Here is a 21,929-nt window from a genome sequence, read left to right as displayed (position 1 = left end):
CTGCTCTCGTCAGATCGCAGCAGCAATGCAGCTTAAGGCTTGGCAAGTACCAGCATGGGAGACTGGCTGGGAATCCCAAGTTACAATGACCTTTTTGAACCTGAAAATTGTGTTAGATTCTCTGTCAAAGATGGTAAAAGAAGGTTCAAATTGAACAGCTGCTGTCAACGGCCATTCTAAGCTGAATGTGCCTGCTCTCGTCAGATCGCAGCAGTAATGCAGCTTAAGGCTTGGCAAGTACCAGCATGGGAGACTGGCTTGGAATCCCAAGTTCCGTTGACCTTTTTGAACCTGAAAATTGTATTAGTTTCTCTATGAGATAGTAAAAGAAGGTTCAAATTGAACAGCTGCTGTCAACGGCCATTCTAAGCTGAATGTGCCTGCTCTCGTCAGATCGCAGCAGCAATGCAGCTTAAGGCTTGGCAAGTACCAGCATGGGAGACTGGCTGGGAATCCCAAGTTCCATTGACCTTTTTGAACCTGAAAATTGTGTTAGTTTCTCTATGAGATAGTAAAAGAAGGTTCAAATTGAACAGCTGCTGTCAACGGCCATTCTAAGCTGAATGTGCCTGCTCTCGTCAGATCGCAGCAGCAATGCAGCTTAAGGCTTGGCAAGTACCAGCATGGGAGACTGGCTGGGAATCCCAAGTTCCGTTGATCTTTTTGAACCTGAAAATTGTGTTAGTTTCTCTGTCAAAGATGGTAAAAGAAGGTTCAAATTGAACAGCTGCTGTCAACGGCCATTCTAAGCTGAATGTGCCTGCTCTCGTCAGATCGCAGCAGCAATGCAGTTTAAGGCTTGGCAAGTACCAGCATGGGAGACTGGCTGGGAATCCCAAGTTCCGTTGACCTTTTTGAACCTGAAAATTGTGTTAGTTTCTCTGTCAAAGATGGTAAAAGAAGGTTCAAATTGAACAGCTGCTGTCAACGGCCATTCTAAGCTGAATGTGCCTGTTCTCGTCAGATCGCAGCAGCAATGCAGCTTAAGGCTTGGCAAGTACCAGCATGGGAGACTGGCTGGGAATCCCAAGTTCCGTTGACCTTTTTGAACCTGAAAATTGTGTTAGTTTCTCTGTCAAAGATGGTAAAAGAAGGTTCAAATTGAACAGCTGCTGTCAACGGCCATTCTAAGCTGCATGGGCCTGCTCTCGTCAGATCGCAGCAGCAATGCAGCTTAAGGCTTGGCAAGTACCAGCATGGGAGACTGGCTGGGAATCCCAAGTTACAATGACCTTTTTGAACCTGAAAATTGTGTTAGATTCTCTGTCAAAGATGGTAAAAGAAGGTTCAAATTGAACAGCTGCTGTCAACGGCCATTCTAAGCTGAATGTGCCTGCTCTCGTCAGATCGCAGCAGTAATGCAGCTTAAGGCTTGGCAAGTACCAGCATGGGAGACTGGCTTGGAATCCCAAGTTCCGTTGACCTTTTTGAACCTGAAAATTGTATTAGTTTCTCTATGAGATAGTAAAAGAAGGTTCAAATTGAACAGCTGCTGTCAACGGCCATTCTAAGCTGAATGTGCCTGCTCTCGTCAGATCGCAGCAGCAATGCAGCTTAAGGCTTGGCAAGTACCAGCATGGGAGACTGGCTGGGAATCCCAAGTTCCATTGACCTTTTTGAACCTGAAAATTGTGTTAGTTTCTCTATGAGATAGTAAAAGAAGGTTCAAATTGAACAGCTGCTGTCAACGGCAATTCTAAGCTGAATGTGCCTGCTCTCGTCAGATCGCAGCAGCAATGCAGCTTATGGCTTGGCAAGTACCAGCATGGGAGACTGGCTGGGAATCCCAAGTTCCCTTGACCTTTTTGAACCTGAAAATTGTGTTAGTTTCTCTATGAGATAGTAAAAGAAGGTTCAAATTGAACAGCTGCTGTCAACGGCCATTCTAAGCTGAATGTGCCTGCTCTCATCAGATCGCAGCAGCAATGCAGCTTAAGGCTTGGCAAGTACCAGCATGGGAGACTGGCTGGGAATCCCAAGTTCTGTTAACCTTTTTGAACCTGAAAATTGTATTAGTTTCTCTGTCAAAGATGGTAAAAGAAGGTTCAAATTGAACAGCTGCTGTCAACGGCCATTCTAAGCTGAATGTGCCTGCTCTCGTCAGATCGCAGCAGCAATGCAGCTTAAGGCTTGGCAAGTACCAGCATGGGAGACTGGCTGGGAATCCCAAGTTCCATTGACCTTTTTGAACCTGAAAATTGTGTTAGTTTCTCTATGAGATAGTAAAAGAAGGTTCAAATTGAACAGCTGCTGTCAACGGCCATTCTAAGCTGAATGTGCCTGCTCTCGTCAGATCGCAGCAGCAATGCAGCTTAAGGCTTGGCAAGTACCAGCATGGGAGACTGGCTGGGAATCCCAAGTTCCGTTGACCTTTTTGAACCTGAAAATTGTGTTAGTTTCTCTATAAGATAGTAAAAGAAGGTTCAAATTGAAAAGCTGCTGTCAACGGCCATTCTAAGCTGAATGTGCCTGCTCTCGTCAGATCGCAGCAGCAATGCAGCTTATGGCTTGGCAAGTACCAGCATGGGAGACTGGCTGGGAATCCCAAGTTCTGTTAACCTTTTTGAACCTGAAAATTGTATTAGTTTCTCTGTCAAAGATGGTAAAAGAAGGTTCAAATTGAACAGCTGCTGTCAACGGCCATTCTAAGCTGAATGTGCCTGCTCTCGTCAGATCGCAGCAGCAATGCAGCTTAAGGCTTGGCAAGTACCAGCATGGGAGACTGGCTGGGAATCCCAAGTTACAATGACCTTTTTGAACCTGAAAATTGTGTTAGTTTCTCTATGAGATAGTAAAAGAAGGTTCAAATTGCACAGCTGCTGTCAACGGCCATTCTAAGCTGAATGTGCCTGCTCTCGTCAGATCGCAGCAGCAATGCAGCTTAAGGCTTGGCAAGTACCAGAATGGGAGACTGGCTGGGAATCCCAAGTTCCGTTGACCTTTTTGAACCTGAAAATTGTGTTAGTTTCTCTATGAGATAGGAAAAGAAGGTTCAAATTGCACAGCTGCTGTCAACGGCCATTCTAAGCTGAATGTGCCTGCTCTCGTCAGATCGCAGCAGCAATGCAGCTTAAGGCTTGGCAAGTACCAGCATGGGAGACTGGCTGGGAATCCCAAGTTCCGTTAACCTTTTTGAACCTGAAAATTGTGTTAGTATCTCTGTCAAAGATGGTAAAAAAAGGTTCAAATTGAACAGCTGCTGTCAACGGCCATTCTAAGCTGAATGTGCCTGCTCTCGTCAGATCGCAGCAGCAATGCAGCTTAAGGCTTGGCAAGTACCAGCATGGGAGACTGGCTGGGAATCCCAAGTTCCGTTGACCTTTTTGAACCTGAAAATTGTATTAGTTTCTCTGTCAAAGATGGTAAAAGAAGGTTCAAATTGAACAGCTGCTGTCAACGGCCATTCTAAGCTGAATGTGCCTGCTCTCGTCAGATCGCAGCAGCAATGCAGTTTAAGGCTTGGCAAGTACCAGCATGGGAGACTGGCTGGGAATCCCAAGTTCTGTTGACCTTTTTGAACCTGAAAATTGTGTTAGTTTCTCTATGAGATAGTAAAAGAAGGTTCAAATTGCACAGCTGCTGTCAACGGCCATTCTAAGCTGAATGTGCCTGCTCTCGTCAGATCGCAGCAGCAATGCAGCTTAAGGCTTGGCAAGTACCAGAATGGGAGACTGGCTGGGAATCCCAAGTTCCGTTGACCTTTTTGAACCTGAAAATTGTGTTAGTTTCTCTATGAGATAGTAAAAGAAGGTTCAAATTGAACAGCTGCTGTCAACGGCCATTCTAAGCTGAATGTGCCTGCTCTCGGCAGATCGCAGCAGCAATGCAGCTTAAGGCTTGGCAAGTACCAGAATGGGAGACTGGCTGGGAATCCCAAGTTCCGTTGACCTTTTTGAACCTGAAAATTGTGTTAGTTTCTCTATGAGATTGTAAAAGAAGGTTCAAATTGAAAAGCTGCTGTCAACGGCCATTCTAAGCTGAATGTGCCTGCTCTCATCAGATCGCAGCGGCAATGCAGCTTAAGGCTTGGCAAGTACCAGCATGGGAGACTGGCTGGGAATCCCAAGTTCCGTTGACCTTTTTGAACCTGAAAATTGTGTTAGTTTCTCTTTCAAAGATGGTAAAAGAAGGTTCAAATTGAAAAGCTGCTGTCACCGGCCATTCTAAGCTGAATGTGCCTGCTCTCATCAGATCGCAGCGGCAATGCAGCTTAAGGCTTGGCAAGTACCAGCATGGGAGACTGGCTGGGAATCCCAAGTTCCGTTGACCTTTTTGAACCTGAAAATTGTGTTAGTTTCTCTGTCAAAGATGGTAAAAGAAGGTTCAAATTGAACAGCTGCTGTCAACGGCCATTCTAAGCTGAATGTGCCTGCTCTCGTCAGATCGCAGCAGCAATGCAGCTTAAGGCTTGGCAAGTACCAGCATGGGAGACTGGCTGGGAATCCCAAGTTCCGTTGACCTTTTTGAACCTGAATATTGTGTTAGTTTCTCTATGAGATAGTAAAAGAAGGTTCAAATTGAACAGCTGCTGTCAACAGCCATTCTAAGCTGAATGTGCCTGCTCTCGTCAGATCGCAGCAGCAATGCAGCTTATGGCTTGGCAAGTACCGGAATGGGAGACTGGCTGGGAATCCCAAGTTCCGTTGACCTTTTTGAACCTGAAAATTGTATTAGTTTCTCTGTCAAAGATGGTAAAAGAAGGTTCAAATTGAACAGCTGCTGTCAACGGCCATTCTAAGCTGAATGTGCCTGCTCTCGTCAGATCGCAGCAGCAATGCAGCTTAAGGCTTGGCAAGTACCAGCATGGGAGACTGGCTGGGAATCCCAAGTTCCGTTGACCTTTTTGAACCTGAAAATTGTGTTAGTATCTCTGTCAAAGATGGTAAAAAAAGGTTCAAATTGAACAGCTGCTGTCAACGGCCATTCTAAGCTGAATGTGCCTGCTCTCGTCAGATCGCAGCAGCAATGCAGTTTAAGGCTTGGCAAGTACCAGCATGGGAGACTGGCTGGGAATCCCAAGTTCCGTTGACCTTTTTGAACCTGAAAATTGTGTTAGTTTCTCTATGAGATAGTAAAAGAAGGTTCAAATTGAACAGCTGCTGTCAACGGCCATTCTAAGCTGAATGTGCCTGCTCTCGTCAGATCGCAGCAGCAATGCAGCTTAAGGCTTGGCAAGTACCAGCATGGGAGACTGGCTGGGAATCCCAAGTTCCGTTGACCTTTTTGAACCTGAAAATTGTGTTAGTTTCTCTATAAGATAGTAAAAGAAGGTTCAAATTGAAAAGCTGCTGTCAACGGCCATTCTAAGCTGAATGTGCCTGCTCTCGTCAGATCGCAGCAGCAATGCAGCTTATGGCTTGGCAAGTACCAGCATGGGAGACTGGCTGGGAATCCCAAGTTCTGTTAACCTTTTTGAACCTGAAAATTGTATTAGTTTCTCTGTCAAAGATGGTAAAAGAAGGTTCAAATTGAACAGCTGCTGTCAACGGCCATTCTAAGCTGAATGTGCCTGCTCTCGTCAGATCGCAGCAGCAATGCAGCTTAAGGCTTGGCAAGTACCAGCATGGGAGACTGGCTGGGAATCCCAAGTTCCGTTGACCTTTTTGAACCTGAAAATTGTATTAGTTTCTCTGTCAAAGATGGTAAAAGAAGGTTCAAATTGAACAGCTGCTGTCAACGGCCATTCTAAGCTGAATGTGCCTGCTCTCGTCAGATCGCAGCAGCAATGCAGTTTAAGGCTTGGCAAGTACCAGCATGGGAGACTGGCTGGGAATCCCAAGTTCCGTTGACCTTTTTGAACCTGAAAATTGTGTTAGTTTCTCTATGAGATAGTAAAAGAAGGTTCAAATTGCACAGCTGCTGTCAACGGCCATTCTAAGCTGAATGTGCCTGCTCTCGTCAGATCGCAGCAGCAATGCAGCTTAAGGCTTGGCAAGTACCAGCATGGGAGACTGGCTGGGAATCCCAAGTTCCGTTGACCTTTTTGAACCTGAAAATTGTATTAGTTTCTCTGTCAAAGATGGTAAAAGAAGGTTCAAATTGAACAGCTGCTGTCAACGGCCATTCTAAGCTGAATGTGCCTGCTCTCGTCAGATCGCAGCAGCAATGCAGTTTAAGGCTTGGCAAGTACCAGCATGGGAGACTGGCTGGGAATCCCAAGTTCCGTTGACCTTTTTGAACCTGAAAATTGTGTTATTTTCTCTATGAGATAGTAAAAGAAGGTTCAAATTGCACAGCTGCTGTCAACGGCCATTCTAAGCTGAATGTGCCTGCTCTCGTCAGATCGCAGCAGCAATGCAGCTTAAGGCTTGGCAAGTACCAGAATGGGAGACTGGCTGGGAATCCCAAGTTCCGTTGACCTTTTTGAACCTGAAAATTGTGTTAGTTTCTCTATGAGATAGTAAAAGAAGGTTCAAATTGAACAGCTGCTGTCAACGGCCATTCTAAGCTGAATGTGCCTGCTCTCGGCAGATCGCAGCAGCAATGCAGCTTAAGGCTTGGCAAGTACCAGCATGGGAGACTGGCTGGGAATCCCAAGTTCCGTTGACCTTTTTGAACCTGAATATTGTGTTAGTTTCTCTATGAGATAGTAAAAGAAGGTTCAAATTGAACAGCTGCTGTCAACAGCCATTCTAAGCTGAATGTGCCTGCTCTCGTCAGATCGCAGCAGCAATGCAGCTTATGGCTTGGCAAGTACCGGAATGGGAGACTGGCTGGGAATCCCAAGTTCCGTTGACCTTTTTGAACCTGAAAATTGTATTAGTTTCTCTGTCAAAGATGGTAAAAGAAGGTTCAAATTGAACAGCTGCTGTCAACGGCCATTCTAAGCTGAATGTGCCTGCTCTCGTCAGATCGCAGCAGCAATGCAGCTTAAGGCTTGGCAAGTACCAGCATGGGAGACTGGCTGGGAATCCCAAGTTCCGTTGACCTTTTTGAACCTGAAAATTGTGTTAGTATCTCTGTCAAAGATGGTAAAAAAAGGTTCAAATTGAACAGCTGCTGTCAACGGCCATTCTAAGCTGAATGTGCCTGCTCTCGTCAGATCGCAGCAGCAATGCAGCTTAAGGCTTGGCAAGTACCAGAATGGGAGACTGGCTGGGAATCCCAAGTTCCGTTGACCTTTTTGAACCTGAAAATTGTATTAGTTTCTCTGTCAAAGATGGTAAAAGAAGGTTCAAATTGAACAGCTGCTGTCAACGGCCATTCTAAGCTGAATGTGCCTGCTCTCGTCAGATCGCAGCAGCAATGCAGTTTAAGGCTTGGCAAGTACCAGCGTGGGAGACTGGCTGGGAATCCCAAGTTCCGTTGACCTTTTTGAACCTGAAAATTGTGTTAGTTTCTCTATGAGATAGTAAAAGAAGGTTCAAATTGAACAGCTGCTGTCAACGGCCATTCTAAGCTGAATGTGCCTGCTCTCGTCAGATCGCAGCAGCAATGCAGCTTAAGGCTTGGCAAGTACCAGCATGGGAGACTGGCTGGGAATCCCAAGTTCCGTTGACCTTTTTGAACCTGAAAATTGTGTTAGTTTCTCTATAAGATAGTAAAAGAAGGTTCAAATTGAAAAGCTGCTGTCAACGGCCATTCTAAGCTGAATGTGCCTGCTCTCGTCAGATCGCAGCAGCAATGCAGCTTATGGCTTGGCAAGTACCAGCATGGGAGACTGGCTGGGAATCCCAAGTTCTGTTAACCTTTTTGAACCTGAAAATTGTGTTAGTTTCTCTGTCAAAGATGGTAAAAGAAGGTTCAAATTGAACAGCTGCTGTCAACGGCCATTCTAAGCTGAATGTGCCTGCTCTCGTCAGATCGCAGCAGCAATGCAGCTTAAGGCTTGGCAAGTACCAGCATGGGAGACTGGCTGGGAATCCCAAGTTACAATGACCTTTTTGAACCTGAAAATTGTGTTAGTTTCTCTATGAGATAGTAAAAGAAGGTTCAAATTGCACAGCTGCTGTCAACGGCCATTCTAAGCTGAATGTGCCTGCTCTCGTCAGATCGCAGCAGCAATGCAGCTTAAGGCTTGGCAAGTACCAGAATGGGAGACTGGCTGGGAATCCCAAGTTCCGTTGACCTTTTTGAACCTGAAAATTGTGTTAGTTTCTCTATGAGATAGTAAAAGAAGGTTCAAATTGCACAGCTGCTGTCAACGGCCATTCTAAGCTGAATGTGCCTGCTCTCGTCAGATCGCAGCAGCAATGCAGCTTAAGGCTTGGCAAGTACCAGCATGGGAGACTGGCTGGGAATCCCAAGTTCCGTTGACCTTTTTGAACCTGAAAATTGTGTTAGTATCTCTGTCAAAGATGGTAAAAAAAGGTTCAAATTGAACAGCTGCTGTCAACGGCCATTCTAAGCTGAATGTGCCTGCTCTCGTCAGATCGCAGCAGCAATGCAGCTTAAGGCTTGGCAAGTACCAGCATGGGAGACTGGCTGGGAATCCCAAGTTCCGTTGACCTTTTTGAACCTGAAAATTGTATTAGTTTCTCTGTCAAAGATGGTAAAAGAAGGTTCAAATTGAACAGCTGCTGTCAACGGCCATTCTAAGCTGAATGTGCCTGCTCTCGTCAGATCGCAGCAGCAATGCAGTTTAAGGCTTGGCACGTACCAGCATGGGAGACTGGCTGGGAATCCCAAGTTCTGTTGACCTTTTTGAACCTGAAAATTGTGTTAGTTTCTCTATGAGATAGTAAAAGAAGGTTCAAATTGCACAGCTGCTGTCAACGGCCATTCTAAGCTGAATGTGCCTGCTCTCGTCAGATCGCAGCAGCAATGCAGCTTAAGGCTTGGCAAGTACCAGAATGGGAGACTGGCTGGGAATCCCAAGTTCCGTTGACCTTTTTGAACCTGAAAATTGTGTTAGTTTCTCTATGAGATAGTAAAAGAAGGTTCAAATTGAACAGCTGCTGTCAACGGCCATTCTAAGCTGAATGTGCCTGCTCTCGGCAGATCGCAGCAGCAATGCAGCTTAAGGCTTGGCAAGTACCAGAATGGGAGACTGGCTGGGAATCCCAAGTTCCGTTGACCTTTTTGAACCTGAAAATTGTGTTAGTTTCTCTATGAGATAGTAAAAGAAGGTTCAAATTGAAAAGCTGCTGTCAACGGCCATTCTAAGCTGAATGTGCCTGCTCTCATCAGATCGCAGCGGCAATGCAGCTTAAGGCTTGGCAAGTACCAGCATGGGAGACTGGCTGGGAATCCCAAGTTCCGTTGACCTTTTTGAACCTGAAAATTGTGTTAGTTTCTCTTTCAAAGATGGTAAAAGAAGGTTCAAATTGAAAAGCTGCTGTCACCGGCCATTCTAAGCTGAATGTGCCTGCTCTCATCAGATCGCAGCGGCAATGCAGCTTAAGGCTTGGCAAGTACCAGCATGGGAGACTGGCTGGGAATCCCAAGTTCCGTTGACCTTTTTGAACCTGAAAATTGTGTTAGTTTCTCTGTCAAAGATGGTAAAAGAAGGTTCAAATTGAACAGCTGCTGTCAACGGCCATTCTAAGCTGAATGTGCCTGCTCTCGTCAGATCGCAGCAGCAATGCAGCTTAAGGCTTGGCAAGTACCAGCATGGGAGACTGGCTGGGAATCCCAAGTTCCGTTGACCTTTTTGAACCTGAATATTGTGTTAGTTTCTCTATGAGATAGTAAAAGAAGGTTCAAATTGAACAGCTGCTGTCAACAGCCATTCTAAGCTGAATGTGCCTGCTCTCGTCAGATCGCAGCAGCAATGCAGCTTATGGCTTGGCAAGTACCGGAATGGGAGACTGGCTGGGAATCCCAAGTTCCGTTGACCTTTTTGAACCTGAAAATTGTATTAGTTTCTCTGTCAAAGATGGTAAAAGAAGGTTCAAATTGAACAGCTGCTGTCAACGGCCATTCTAAGCTGAATGTGCCTGCTCTCGTCAGATCGCAGCAGCAATGCAGCTTAAGGCTTGGCAAGTACCAGCATGGGAGACTGGCTGGGAATCCCAAGTTCCGTTGACCTTTTTGAACCTGAAAATTGTGTTAGTATCTCTGTCAAAGATGGTAAAAAAAGGTTCAAATTGAACAGCTGCTGTCAACGGCCATTCTAAGCTGAATGTGCCTGCTCTCGTCAGATCGCAGCAGCAATGCAGCTTAAGGCTTGGCAAGTACCAGCATGGGAGACTGGCTGGGAATCCCAAGTTCCGTTGACCTTTTTGAACCTGAAAATTGTATTAGTTTCTCTGTCAAAGATGGTAAAAGAAGGTTCAAATTGAACAGCTGCTGTCAACGGCCATTCTAAGCTGAATGTGCCTGCTCTCGTCAGATCGCAGCAGCAATGCAGTTTAAGGCTTGGCAAGTACCAGCATGGGAGACTGGCTGGGAATCCCAAGTTCCGTTGACCTTTTTGAACCTGAAAATTGTGTTAGTTTCTCTATGAGATAGTAAAAGAAGGTTCAAATTGCACAGCTGCTGTCAACGGCCATTCTAAGCTGAATGTGCCTGCTCTCGTCAGATCGCAGCAGCAATGCAGCTTAAGGCTTGGCAAGTACCAGAATGGGAGACTGGCTGGGAATCCCAAGTTCCGTTGACCTTTTTGAACCTGAAAATTGTGTTAGTTTCTCTATGAGATAGTAAAAGAAGGTTCAAATTGAACAGCTGCTGTCAACGGCCATTCTAAGCTGAATGTGCCTGCTCTCGGCAGATCGCAGCAGCAATGCAGCTTAAGGCTTGGCAAGTACCAGCATGGGAGACTGGCTGGGAATCCCAAGTTCCGTTGACCTTTTTGAACCTGAATATTGTGTTAGTTTCTCTATGAGATAGTAAAAGAAGGTTCAAATTGAACAGCTGCTGTCAACAGCCATTCTAAGCTGAATGTGCCTGCTCTCGTCAGATCGCAGCAGCAATGCAGCTTATGGCTTGGCAAGTACCGGAATGGGAGACTGGCTGGGAATCCCAAGTTCCGTTGACCTTTTGAACCTGAAAATTGTATTAGTTTCTCTGTCAAAGATGGTAAAAGAAGGTTCAAATTGAACAGCTGCTGTCAACGGCCATTCTAAGCTGAATGTGCCTGCTCTCGTCAGATCGCAGCAGCAATGCAGCTTAAGGCTTGGCAAGTACCAGCATGGGAGACTGGCTGGGAATCCCAAGTTCCGTTGACCTTTTTGAACCTGAAAATTGTGTTAGTATCTCTGTCAAAGATGGTAAAAAAAGGTTCAAATTGAACAGCTGCTGTCAACGGCCATTCTAAGCTGAATGTGCCTGCTCTCGTCAGATCGCAGCAGCAATGCAGCTTAAGGCTTGGCAAGTACCAGAATGGGAGACTGGCTGGGAATCCCAAGTTCCGTTGACCTTTTTGAACCTGAAAATTGTATTAGTTTCTCTGTCAAAGATGGTAAAAGAAGGTTCAAATTGAACAGCTGCTGTCAACGGCCATTCTAAGCTGAATGTGCCTGCTCTCGTCAGATCGCAGCAGCAATGCAGTTTAAGGCTTGGCAAGTACCAGCATGGGAGACTGGCTGGGAATCCCAAGTTCCGTTGACCTTTTTGAACCTGAAAATTGTGTTAGTTTCTCTATGAGATAGTAAAAGAAGGTTCAAATTGAACAGCTGCTGTCAACGGCCATTCTAAGCTGAATGTGCCTGCTCTCGTCAGATCGCAGCAGCAATGCAGCTTAAGGCTTGGCAAGTACCAGAATGGGAGACTGGCTGGGAATCCCAAGTTCCGTTGACCTTTTTGAACCTGAAAATTGTGTTAGTTTCTCTATGAGATAGTAAAAGAAGGTTCAAATTGAACAGCTGCTGTCAACGGCCATTCTAAGCTGAATGTGCCTCCTCTCGGCAGATCGCAGCAGCAATGCAGCTTAAGGCTTGGCAAGTACCAGAATGGGAGACTGGCTGGGAATCCCAAGTTCCGTTGACCTTTTTGAACCTGAAAATTGTGTTAGTTTCTCTATGAGATAGTAAAAGAAGGTTCAAATTGAACAGCTGCTGTCAACAGCCATTCTAAGCTGAATGTGCCTGCTCTCGTCAGATCGCAGCAGCAATGCAGCTTATGGCTTGGCAAGTACTGGAATGGGAGACTGGCTGGGAATCCCAAGTTCCGTTGACCTTTTTGAACCTGAAAATTGTATTAGTTTCTCTGTCAAAGATGGTAAAAGAAGGTTCAAATTGAACAGCTGCTGTCAACGGCCATTCTAAGCTGAATGTGCCTGCTCTCGTCAGATTGCAGCAGCAATGCAGCTTAAGGCTTGGCAAGTACCAGCATGGGAGACTGGCTGGGAATCCCAAGTTCCGTTGACCTTTTTGAACCTGAAAATTGTGTTAGTATCTCTGTCAAAGATGGTAAAAAAAGGTTCAAATTGAACAGCTGCTGTCAACGGCCATTCTAAGCTGAATGTGCCTGCTCTCATCAGATCGCAGCAGCAATGCAGCTTAAGGCTTGGCAAGTACCAGCATGGGAGACTGGCTGGGAATCCCAAGTTCCGTTGACCTTTTTGAACCTGAAAATCGTGTTAGTTTCTCTATGAGATAGTAAAAGAAGGTTCAAATTGAACAGCTGCTGTCAACGGCCATTCTAAGCTGAATGTGCCTGCTCTCGTCAGATCGCAGCAGCAATGCAGCTTAAGGCTTGGCAAGTACCAGCATGGGAGACTGGCTGGGAATCCCAAGTCCCGTTGACCTTTTTGAACCTGAAAATTGTGTTAGTTTCCCTGTCAAAGATAGTAAAAGAAGGTTCAAATTGAACAGCTGCTTTCAACGGCCATTCTAAGCTGAATGTGCCTGCTCTCGTCAGATTGCAGCAGCAATGCAGCTTAAGGCTTGGCAAGTACCAGCATGGGAGACTGGCTGCGAATCCCAAGTTCCGTTGACCTTTTTGAACCTGAAAATTGTGTTAGTTTCTCTTTCAAAGATGGTAAAAGAAGGTTCAAATTGAAAAGCTGCTGTCACCGGCCATTCTAAGCTGAATGTGCCTGCTCTCGTCAGAACGCAGCAGCAATGCAGCTTAACTCTTGGCAAGTACCAGCATGGGAGACTGGCTGCGAATCCCAAGTTCCGTTGACCTTTTTGAACCTGAAAATTGTGTTAGTTTCTCTTTCAAAGATGGTAAAAGAAGGTTCAAATTGAAAAGCTGCTGTCACCGGCCATTCTAAGCTGAATGTGCCTGCTCTCGTCAGATCGCAGCAGCAATGCAGCTTAAGGCTTGTCAAGTACCAGCATGGGAGACTGGCTTGGAATCCCAAGTTCCGTTGCCCTTTTTAAACCTGAAAATTGTGTTAGTTTCTCTATGAGATAGTAAAAGAAGGTTCAAATTGAACAGCTGCTGTCAACGGCCATTCTAAGCTGAATGTGCCTGCTCTCGTCAGATCGCAGCAGCAATGCAGCTTAAGGCTTGGCAAGTACCAGCATGGGAGACTAGCTGGGAATCCCAAGTTCCATTGACATTTTTGAACCTGAAAATTGTGTTAGTTTCTCTGTCAAAGATGGTAAAAGAAGGTTCAAATTGAACAGCTGCTGTCAACGGCCATTCTAAGCTGAATGTGCCTGCTCTCGTCAGATCGCAGCAGCAATGCAGCTTAAGGCTTGGCAAGTACCAGCATGGGAGACTGGCTGGGAATCCCAAGTTCCGTTGACCTTTTTGAACCTGAAAATTGTGTTAGTTTCTCTATGAGATAGTAAAAGAAGGTTCAAATTGAACAGCTGCTGTCAACGGCCATTCTAAGCTGAATGTGCCTGCTCTCGTCAGATCGCAGCAGCAATGCAGCTTAATGCTTGGCAAGTACCAGCATGGGAGACTGGCTGGGAATCCCAAGTTCCGTTGACCTTTTTGAACCTGAAAATTGTGTTAGTTTCTCTATGAGATAGTAAAAGAAGGTTCAAATTGAATAGCTGCTGTCAACGGCCATTCTAAGCTGAATGTGCCTGCTCTCGTCAGATCGCAGCAGCAATGTAGCTTAAGGCTTGGCAAGTACCAGAATGGGAGACTGGCTGGGAATCCCAAGTTCCGTTGACCTTTTTGAACCTGAAAATTCTGTTAGTTTCTCTGTCAAAGATGGTAAAAGAAGGTTCAAATTGAACAGCTGTTGTCAACGGCCATTCTAAGCTGAATGTGCCTGCTCTCGTCAGATCGCAGCCGCAATGCAGCTTAAGGCTTGGCAAGTACCAGCATGGGAGACTGGCTGGGAATCCCAAGTTCCGTTGACATTTTTGAACCTGAAAATTGTGTTAGTTTCTCTATGAGATAGTAAAAGAAGGTTCAAATTGAACAGCTGCTGTCAGCGGCCATTCTAAGCTGAATGTGCCTGCTCTCGTCAGATCGCAGCAGCAATGCAGCTTAAGGCTTGGCAAGTACCAGCATGGGAGACTGTCTGGGAATCCCAAGTTCCATTGACCTTTTTGAACCTGAAAATTGTGTTAGTTTCTCTGTCAAAGATGGTAAAAGAAGGTTCAAATTGAACAGCTGCTGTCAACGGCCATTCTAAGCTGAATGTGCCTGCTCTCGTCAGATCGCAGCAGCAATGCAGCTTAAGGCTTGGCAAGTACCAGCATGGGAGACTGGCTGGGAATCCCAAGTTCCGTTGACCTTTTTGAACCTGAAAATTGTGTTAGTTTCTCTATGAGATAGTAAAAGAAGGTTCAAATTGAACAGCTGCTGTCAACGGCCATTCTAAGCTGAATGTGCCTGCTCTCGTCAGATCGCAGCAGCAATGCAGCTTATGGCTTGGCAAGTACCGGAATGGGAGACTGGCTGGGAATCCCAAGTTCCGTTGACCTTTTTGAACCTGAAAATTGTATTAGTTTCTCTGTCAAAGATGGTAAAAGAAGGTTCAAATTGAACAGCTGCTGTCAACGGCCATTCTAAGCTGAATGTGCCTGCTCTCGTCAGATCGCAGCAGCAATGCTGCTTAAGGCTTGGCAAGTACCAGCATGGGAGACTGGCTGGGAATCCCAAGTTCCGTTGACCTTTTTAAACCTGAAAATTGTGTTAGTTTCTCTATGAGATAGTAAAAGAAGGTTCAAATTGAACAGCTGCTGTCAACGGCCATTCTAAGCTGAATGTGCCTGCTCTCGTCAGATCGCAGCAGCAATGCAGCTTAAGGCTTGGCAAGTACCAGCATGGGAGACTGGCTGGGAATCCCAAGTTCCGTTGATCTTTTTGAACCTGAAAATTGTGTTAGTTTCTCTGTCAAAGATCGTAAAAGAAGGTTCAAATTGAACAGCTGCTGTCAACGGCCATTCTAAGCTGAATGTGCCTGCTCTCGTCAGATCGCAGCAGCAATGCAGTTTAAGGCTTGGCAAGTACCAGCATGGGAGACTGGCTGGGAATCCCAAGTTCCGTTGACCTTTTTGAACCTGAAAATTGTGTTAGTTTCTCTGTCAAAGATGGTAAAAGAAGGTTCAAATTGAACAGCTGCTGTCAACGGCCATTCTAAGCTGAATGTGCCTGCTCTCGTCAGATCGCAGCAGCAATGCAGCTTAAGGCTTGGCAAGTACCAGCATGGGAGACTGGCTGGGAATCCCAAGTTCCGTTGTCCTTTTTGAACCTGAAAATTGTGTTAGTTTCTCTATGAGATAGTAAAAGAAGGTTCAAATTGAACAGCTGCTGTCAACGGCCATTCTAAGCTGAATGTGCCTGCTCTCGTCAGATCGCAGCAGCAATGCAGCTTAAGGCTTGGCAAGTACCAGCATGGGAGACTGGCTGGGAATCCCAAGTTCCGTTGACCTTTTTGAACCTGAAAATTGTGTTAGTTTCTCTATGAGATAGTAAAAGAAGGTTCAAATTGAACAGCTGCTGTCAACGGCCATTCTAAGCTGAATGTGCCTGCTCTCATCAGATCGCAACAGCAATGCAGCTTCAGGCTTGGCAAGTACCAGCATGGGAGACTGGCTGGGAATTCCAAGTTCCGTTGACCTTTTTGAACCTGAAAATTGTGTTAGTTTCTCTGTCAAAGATGGTAAAAGAAGGTTCAAATTGAACAGCTGCTGTCAACGGCCATTCTAAGCTGAATGTGCCTGCTCTCATCAGATCGCAGCAGCAATGCAGCTTCAGGCTTGGCAAGTACCAGCATGGGAGACTGGCTGGGAATCCCAAGTTACAATGACCTTTTTGAACCTGAAAATTGTGTTAGATTCTCTGTCAAAGATGGTAAAAGAAGGTTCAAATTGAACAGCTGCTGTCAACGGCCATTCTAAGCTGAATGTGCCTGCTCTCGTCAGATCGCAGCAATAATGCAGCTTAAGGCTTGGCAAGTACCAGCATGGGAGACTGGCTTGGAATCCCAAGTTCCGTTGACCTTTTTGAACCTGAAAATTGTATTAGTTTCTCTATGAGATAGTAAAAGAAGGTTCAAATTGAACAGCTGCTGTCAACGGCCATTCTAAGCTGAATGTGCCTGCTCTCGTCAGATCGCAGCAGCAATGCAGCTTAAGGCTTGGCAAGTACCAGCATGGGAGACTGGCTGGGAATCCCAAGTTCCATTGACCTTTTTGAACCTGAAAATTGTGTTAGTTTCTCTATGAGATAGTAAAAGAAGGTTCAAATTGAACAGCTGCTGTCAACGGCCATTCTAAGCTGAATGTGCCTGCTCTCGTCAGATCGCAGCAGCAATGCAGCTTAAGGCTTGGCAAGTACCAGCATGGAAGACTGGCTGGGAATCCCAAGTTCCGTTGACCTTTTTGAACCTGAAAATTGTGTTAGTTTCTCTATAAGATAGTAAAAGAAGGTTCAAATTGAAAAGCTGCTGTCAACGGCCATTCTAAGCTGAATGTGCCTGCTCTCGTCAGATCGCAGCAGCAATGCAGCTTATGGCTTGGCAAGTACCAGCATGGGAGACTGGCTGGGAATCCCAAGTTCCGTTGACCTTTTTGAACCTGAAAATTGTGTTAGTTTCTCTATGAGATAGTAAAAGAAGGTTCAAATTGAACAGCTGCTGTCAACGGCCATTCTAAGCTGAATGTGCCTGCTCTCATCAGATCGCAGCAGCAATGCAGCTTAAGGCTTGGCAAGTACCAGCATGGGAGACTGGCTGGGAATCCCAAGTTCTGTTAACCTTTTTGAACCTGAAAATTGTATTAGTTTCTCTGTCAAAGATGGTAAAAGAAGGTTCAAATTGAACAGCTGCTGTCAACGGCCATTCTAAGCTGAATGTGCCTGCTCTCGTCAGATCGCAGCAGCAATGCAGCTTAAGGCTTGGCAAGTACCAGCATGGGAGACTGGCTGGGAATCCCAAGTTACAATGACCTTTTTGAACCTGAAAATTGTGTTAGTTTCTCTATGAGATAGTAAAAGAAGGTTCAAATTGCACAGCTGCTGTCAACAGCCATTCTAAGCTGAATGTGCCTGCTCTCGTCAGATCGCAGCAGCAATGCAGCTTAAGGCTTGGCAAGTACCAGCATGGGAGACTGGCTGGGAATCCCAAGTTCCGTTGACCTTTTTGAACCTGAAAATTGTGTTAGTTTCTCTATGAGATAGTAAAAGAAGGTTCAAATTGAACAGCTGCTGTCAACGGCCATTCTAAGCTGAATGTGCCTCCTCTCGGCAGATCGCAGCAGCAATGCAGCTTAAGGCTTGGCAAGTACCAGAATGGGAGACTGGCTGGGAATCCCAAGTCCCGTTGACCTTTTTGAACCTGAAAATTGTGTTAGTTTCCCTGTCAAAGATGGTAAAAGAAGGTTCAAATTGAACAGCTGCTTTCAACGGCCATTCTAAGCTGAATGTGCCTGCTCTCGTCAGATTGCAGCAGCAATGCAGCTTAAGGCTTGGCAAGTACCAGCATGGGAGACTGGCTGCGAATCCCAAGTTCCGTTGACCTTTTTGAACCTGAAAATTGTGTTAGTTTCTCTTTCAAAGATGGTAAAAGAAGGTTCAAATTGAAAAGCTGCTGTCACCGGCCATTCTAAGCTGAATGTGCCTGCTCTCGTCAGAACGCAGCAGCAATGCAGCTTAACTCTTGGCAAGTACCAGCATGGGAGACTGGCTGCGAATCCCAAGTTCCGTTGACCTTTTTGAACCTGAAAATTGTGTTAGTTTCTCTTTCAAAGATGGTAAAAGAAGGTTCAAATTGAAAAGCTGCTGTCACCGGCTATTCTAAGCTGAATGTGCCTGCTCTCGTCAGATCGCAGCAGCAATGCAGCTTAAGGCTTGTCAAGTACCAGCATGGGAGACTGGCTTGGAATCCCAAGTTCCGTTGCCCTTTTTAAACCTGAAAATTGTGTTAGTTTCTCTATGAGATAGTAAAAGAAGGTTCAAATTGAACAGCTGCTGTCAACGGCCATTCTAAGCTGAATGTGCCTGCTCTCGTCAGATCGCAGCAGCAATGTAGCTTAAGGCTTGGCAAGTACCAGCATGGGAGACTGGCTGGGAATCCCAAGTTCCGTTGACCTTTTTGAACCTGAAAATTGTGTTAGTTTCTCTGTCAAAGATGGTAAAAGAAGGTTCAAATTGAACAGCTGCTGTCAACGGCCATTCTAAGCTGAATGTGCCTGCTCTCGTCAGATCGCAGCAGCAATGCAGCTTAAGGCTTGGCAAGTACCAGCATGGGAGACTGGCTGGGAATCCCAAGTTCCGTTGACCTTTTTGAACCTGAAAATTGTGTTAGTTTCTCTATGAGATAGTAAAAGAAGGTTCAAATTGAACAGCTGCTGTCAACGGCCATTCTAAGCTGAATGTGCCTGCTCTCATCAGATCGCAGCAGCAATGCAGCTTAAGGCTTGGCAAGTACCAGCATGGGAGACTGGCTGGGAATCCCAAGTTCCGTTGACCTTTTTGAACCTGAAAGTTGTGTTAGTTTCTCTATGAGATAGTAAAAGAAGGTTCAAATTGAACAGCTGCTGTCAACGGCCATTCTAAGCTGAATGTGCCTGCTCTCGCCAGATCGCGGCAGCAATGCAGCTTAAGGCTTGGCAAGTACCAGAATGGGAGACTGGCTGGGAATCCCAATTTCCGTTGACCTTTTTGAACCTGAAAATTGTGTTAGTTTCTCTATGAGATAGTAAAAGAAGGTTCAAATTGAACAGCTGCTGTCAACGGCCATTCTAAGCTGAATGTGCCTGCTCTCATCAGATCGCAGCAGCAATGCAGCTTAAGGCTTGCCAAGTACCAGCATGGGAGACTGGCTGGGAATCCCAAGTTCCGTTGACCTTTTTGAACCTGAAAATTGTGTTAGTTTCTCTGTCAAAGATGGTAAAAGAAGGTTCAAATTGAACAGCTGCTGTCAACGGCCATTCTAAGCTGAATGTGCCTGCTCTCGTCAGATTGCAGCAGCAATGCAGCTTAAGGCTTGGCAAGTACCAGCATGGGAGACTGGCTGGGAATCCCAAGTTCCGTTGACCTTTTTGAACCTGAAAATTGTGTTAGTTTCTCTATGAGATAGTAAAAGAAGGTTCAAATTGAACAGCTGCTGTCAACGGCCATTCTAAGCTGAATGTGCCTGCTCTCGTCAGATCGCAGCAGCAATGCAGCTTAAGGCTTGGCAAGTACCAGAATGGGAGACTGGCTGGGAATCCCAAGTTCCGTTGACCTTTTTGAACCTGAAAATTGTGTTAGTTTCTCTATGAGATAGTAAAAGAAGGTTCAAATTGAACAGCTGCTGTCAATGGCCATTCTAAGCTGAATGTGCCTGCTCTCATCAGATCGCAGCAGCAATGCAGCTTAAGGCTTGGCAAGTACCAGCATGGGAGACTGGCTGGGAATCCCAAGTTCCGTTGACCTTTTTGAACCTGAAAATTGTATTAGTTTCTCTGTCAAAGATGGTAAAAGAAGGTTCAAATTGAACAGCTGCTGTCAACGGCCATTCTAAGCTGAATGTGCCTGCTCTCGTCAGATCGCAGCAGCAATGCAGTTTAAGGCTTGGCAAGTACCAGCATGGGAGACTGGCTGGGAATCCCAAGTTCCGTTGACCTTTTTGAACCTGAAAATTGTGTTAGTTTCTCTATGAGATAGTAAAAGAAGGTTCAAATTGAACAGCTGCTGTCAACGGCCATTCTAAGCTGAATGTGCCTGCTCTCGTCAGATCGCAGAAGCAATGCAGCTTAAGGCTTGGCAAGTACCAGAATGGGAGACTGGCTGGGAATCCCAAGTTCCGTTGACCTTTTTGAACCTGAAAATTGTGTTAGTTTCTCTATGAGATAGTAAAAGAAGGTTCAAATTGAACAGCTGCTGTCAACGGCCATTCTAAGCTGAATGTGCCTGCTCTCGTCAGATCGCAGCAGCAATGCAGCTTAAGGCTTGGCAAGTACCAGAATGCGAGACTGGCTGGGAATCCCAAGTTCCGTTGACCTTTTTGAACCTGAAAATTGTGTTAGTTTCTCTATGAGATAGTAAAAGAAGGTTCAAATTGAACAGCTGCTGTCAACGGCCATTCTAAGCTGAATGTGCCTGCTCTCATCAGATCGCAGCGGCAATGCAGCTTAAGGCTTGGCAAGTACCAGCATGGGAGACTGGCTGGGAATCCCAAGTTCCGTTGACCTTTTTGAACCTGAAAATTGTGTTAGTTTCTCTTTCAAAGATGGTAAAAGAAGGTTCAAATTGAAAAGCTGCTGTCACCGGCCATTCTAAGCTGAATGTGCCTGCTCTCATCAGATCGCAGCGGCAATGCAGCTTTAGGCTTGGCAAGTACCAGCATGGGAGACTGGCTGGGACTCCCAAGTTCCGTTGACCTTTTTGAACCTGAAAATTGTGTTAGTTTCTCTGTCAAAGATGGTAAAAGAAGGTTCAAATTGAACAGCTGCTGTCAACGGCCATTCTAAGCTGAATGTGCCTGCTCTCGTCAGATCGCAGCAGCAATGCAGCTTATGGCTTGGCAATTACCGGAATGGGAGACTGGCTGGGAATCCCAAGTTCCGTTGACCTTTTTGAACCTGAAAATTGTATTAGTTTCTCTGTCAAAGATGGTAAAAGAAGGTTCAAATTGAACAGCTGCTGTCAACGGCCATTCTAAGCTGAATGTGCCTGCTCTCGTCAGATCGCAGCAGCAATGCAGCTTAAGGCTTGGCAAGTACCAGCATGGGAGACTGGATGGGAATCCCAAGTTCCGTTGACCTTTTTGAACCTGAAAATTGTGTTAGTTTCTCTGTCAAAGATGGTAAAAGAAGGTTCAAATTGAACAGCTGCTGTCAACGGCCATTCTAAGCTGAATGTGCCTGCTCTCGTCAGATCGCAGCAGCAATGCAGCTTAAGGCTTGGCAAGTACCAGCATGGGAGACTGGCTGGGAATCCCAAGTCCCGTTGACCTTTTTGAACCTGAAAATTGTGTTAGTTTCCCTGTCAAAGATAGTAAAAGAAGGTTCAAATTGAACAGCTGCTTTCAACGGCCATTCTAAGCTGAATGTGCCTGCTCTCGTCAGATTGCAGCAGCAATGCAGCTTAAGGCTTGGCAAGTACCAGCATGGGAGACTGGCTGCGAATCCCAAGTTCCGTTGACCTTTTTGAACCTGAAAATTGTGTTAGTTTCTCTTTCAAAGATGGTAAAAGAAGGTTCAAATTGAAAAGCTGCTGTCACCGGCCATTCTAAGCTGAATGTGCCTGCTCTCGTCAGAACGCAGCAGCAATGCAGCTTAACTCTTGGCAAGTACCAGCATGGGAGACTGGCTGCGAATCCCAAGTTCCGTTGACCTTTTTGAACCTGAAAATTGTGTTAGTTTCTCTTTCAAAGATGGTAAAAGAAGGTTCAAATTGAAAAGCTGCTGTCACCGGCCATTCTAAGCTGAATGTGCCTGCTCTCGTCAGATCGCAGCAGCAATGCAGCTTAAGGCTTGTCAAGTACCAGCATGGGAGACTGGCTTGGAATCCCAAGTTCCGTTGCCCTTTTTAAACCTGAAAATTGTGTTAGTTTCTCTATGAGATAGTAAAAGAAGGTTCAAATTGAACAGCTGCTGTCAACGGCCATTCTAAGCTGAATGTGCCTGCTCTCATCAGGTCGCAGCAGCAATGCAGCTTAAGGCTTGGCAAGTACCAGCATGGGAGACTGGCTGGGAATCCCAAGT

The 21,929-nt window shown here is 45.7% G+C and overlaps 3 pseudogenes; all 3 read left to right on the top strand.

Moving 5' to 3' along the window:
• Positions 1 to 12,320: 12,320 nt before the first annotated feature.
• Positions 12,321 to 12,438, top strand: LOC140113381 (5S ribosomal RNA; annotated as a pseudogene).
• A 6,151-nt stretch (positions 12,439 to 18,589) lies between these two features.
• On the top strand, positions 18,590 to 18,707 carry LOC140113380 (5S ribosomal RNA; annotated as a pseudogene).
• Positions 18,708 to 19,916: 1,209 nt separating this feature from the next.
• LOC140112988 (5S ribosomal RNA) lies at positions 19,917 to 20,034 on the top strand (annotated as a pseudogene).
• Positions 20,035 to 21,929: the final 1,895 nt, after the last annotated feature.

Source organism: Engystomops pustulosus, chromosome 1 (assembly GCF_040894005.1).
Source record: "Engystomops pustulosus chromosome 1, aEngPut4.maternal, whole genome shotgun sequence".
NCBI lineage: Eukaryota > Metazoa > Chordata > Amphibia > Anura > Leptodactylidae > Engystomops > Engystomops pustulosus.
The sequence above is the reverse complement of the archived record's forward strand: the minus strand, read 5'-3'. Positions and strand labels throughout refer to the sequence as shown.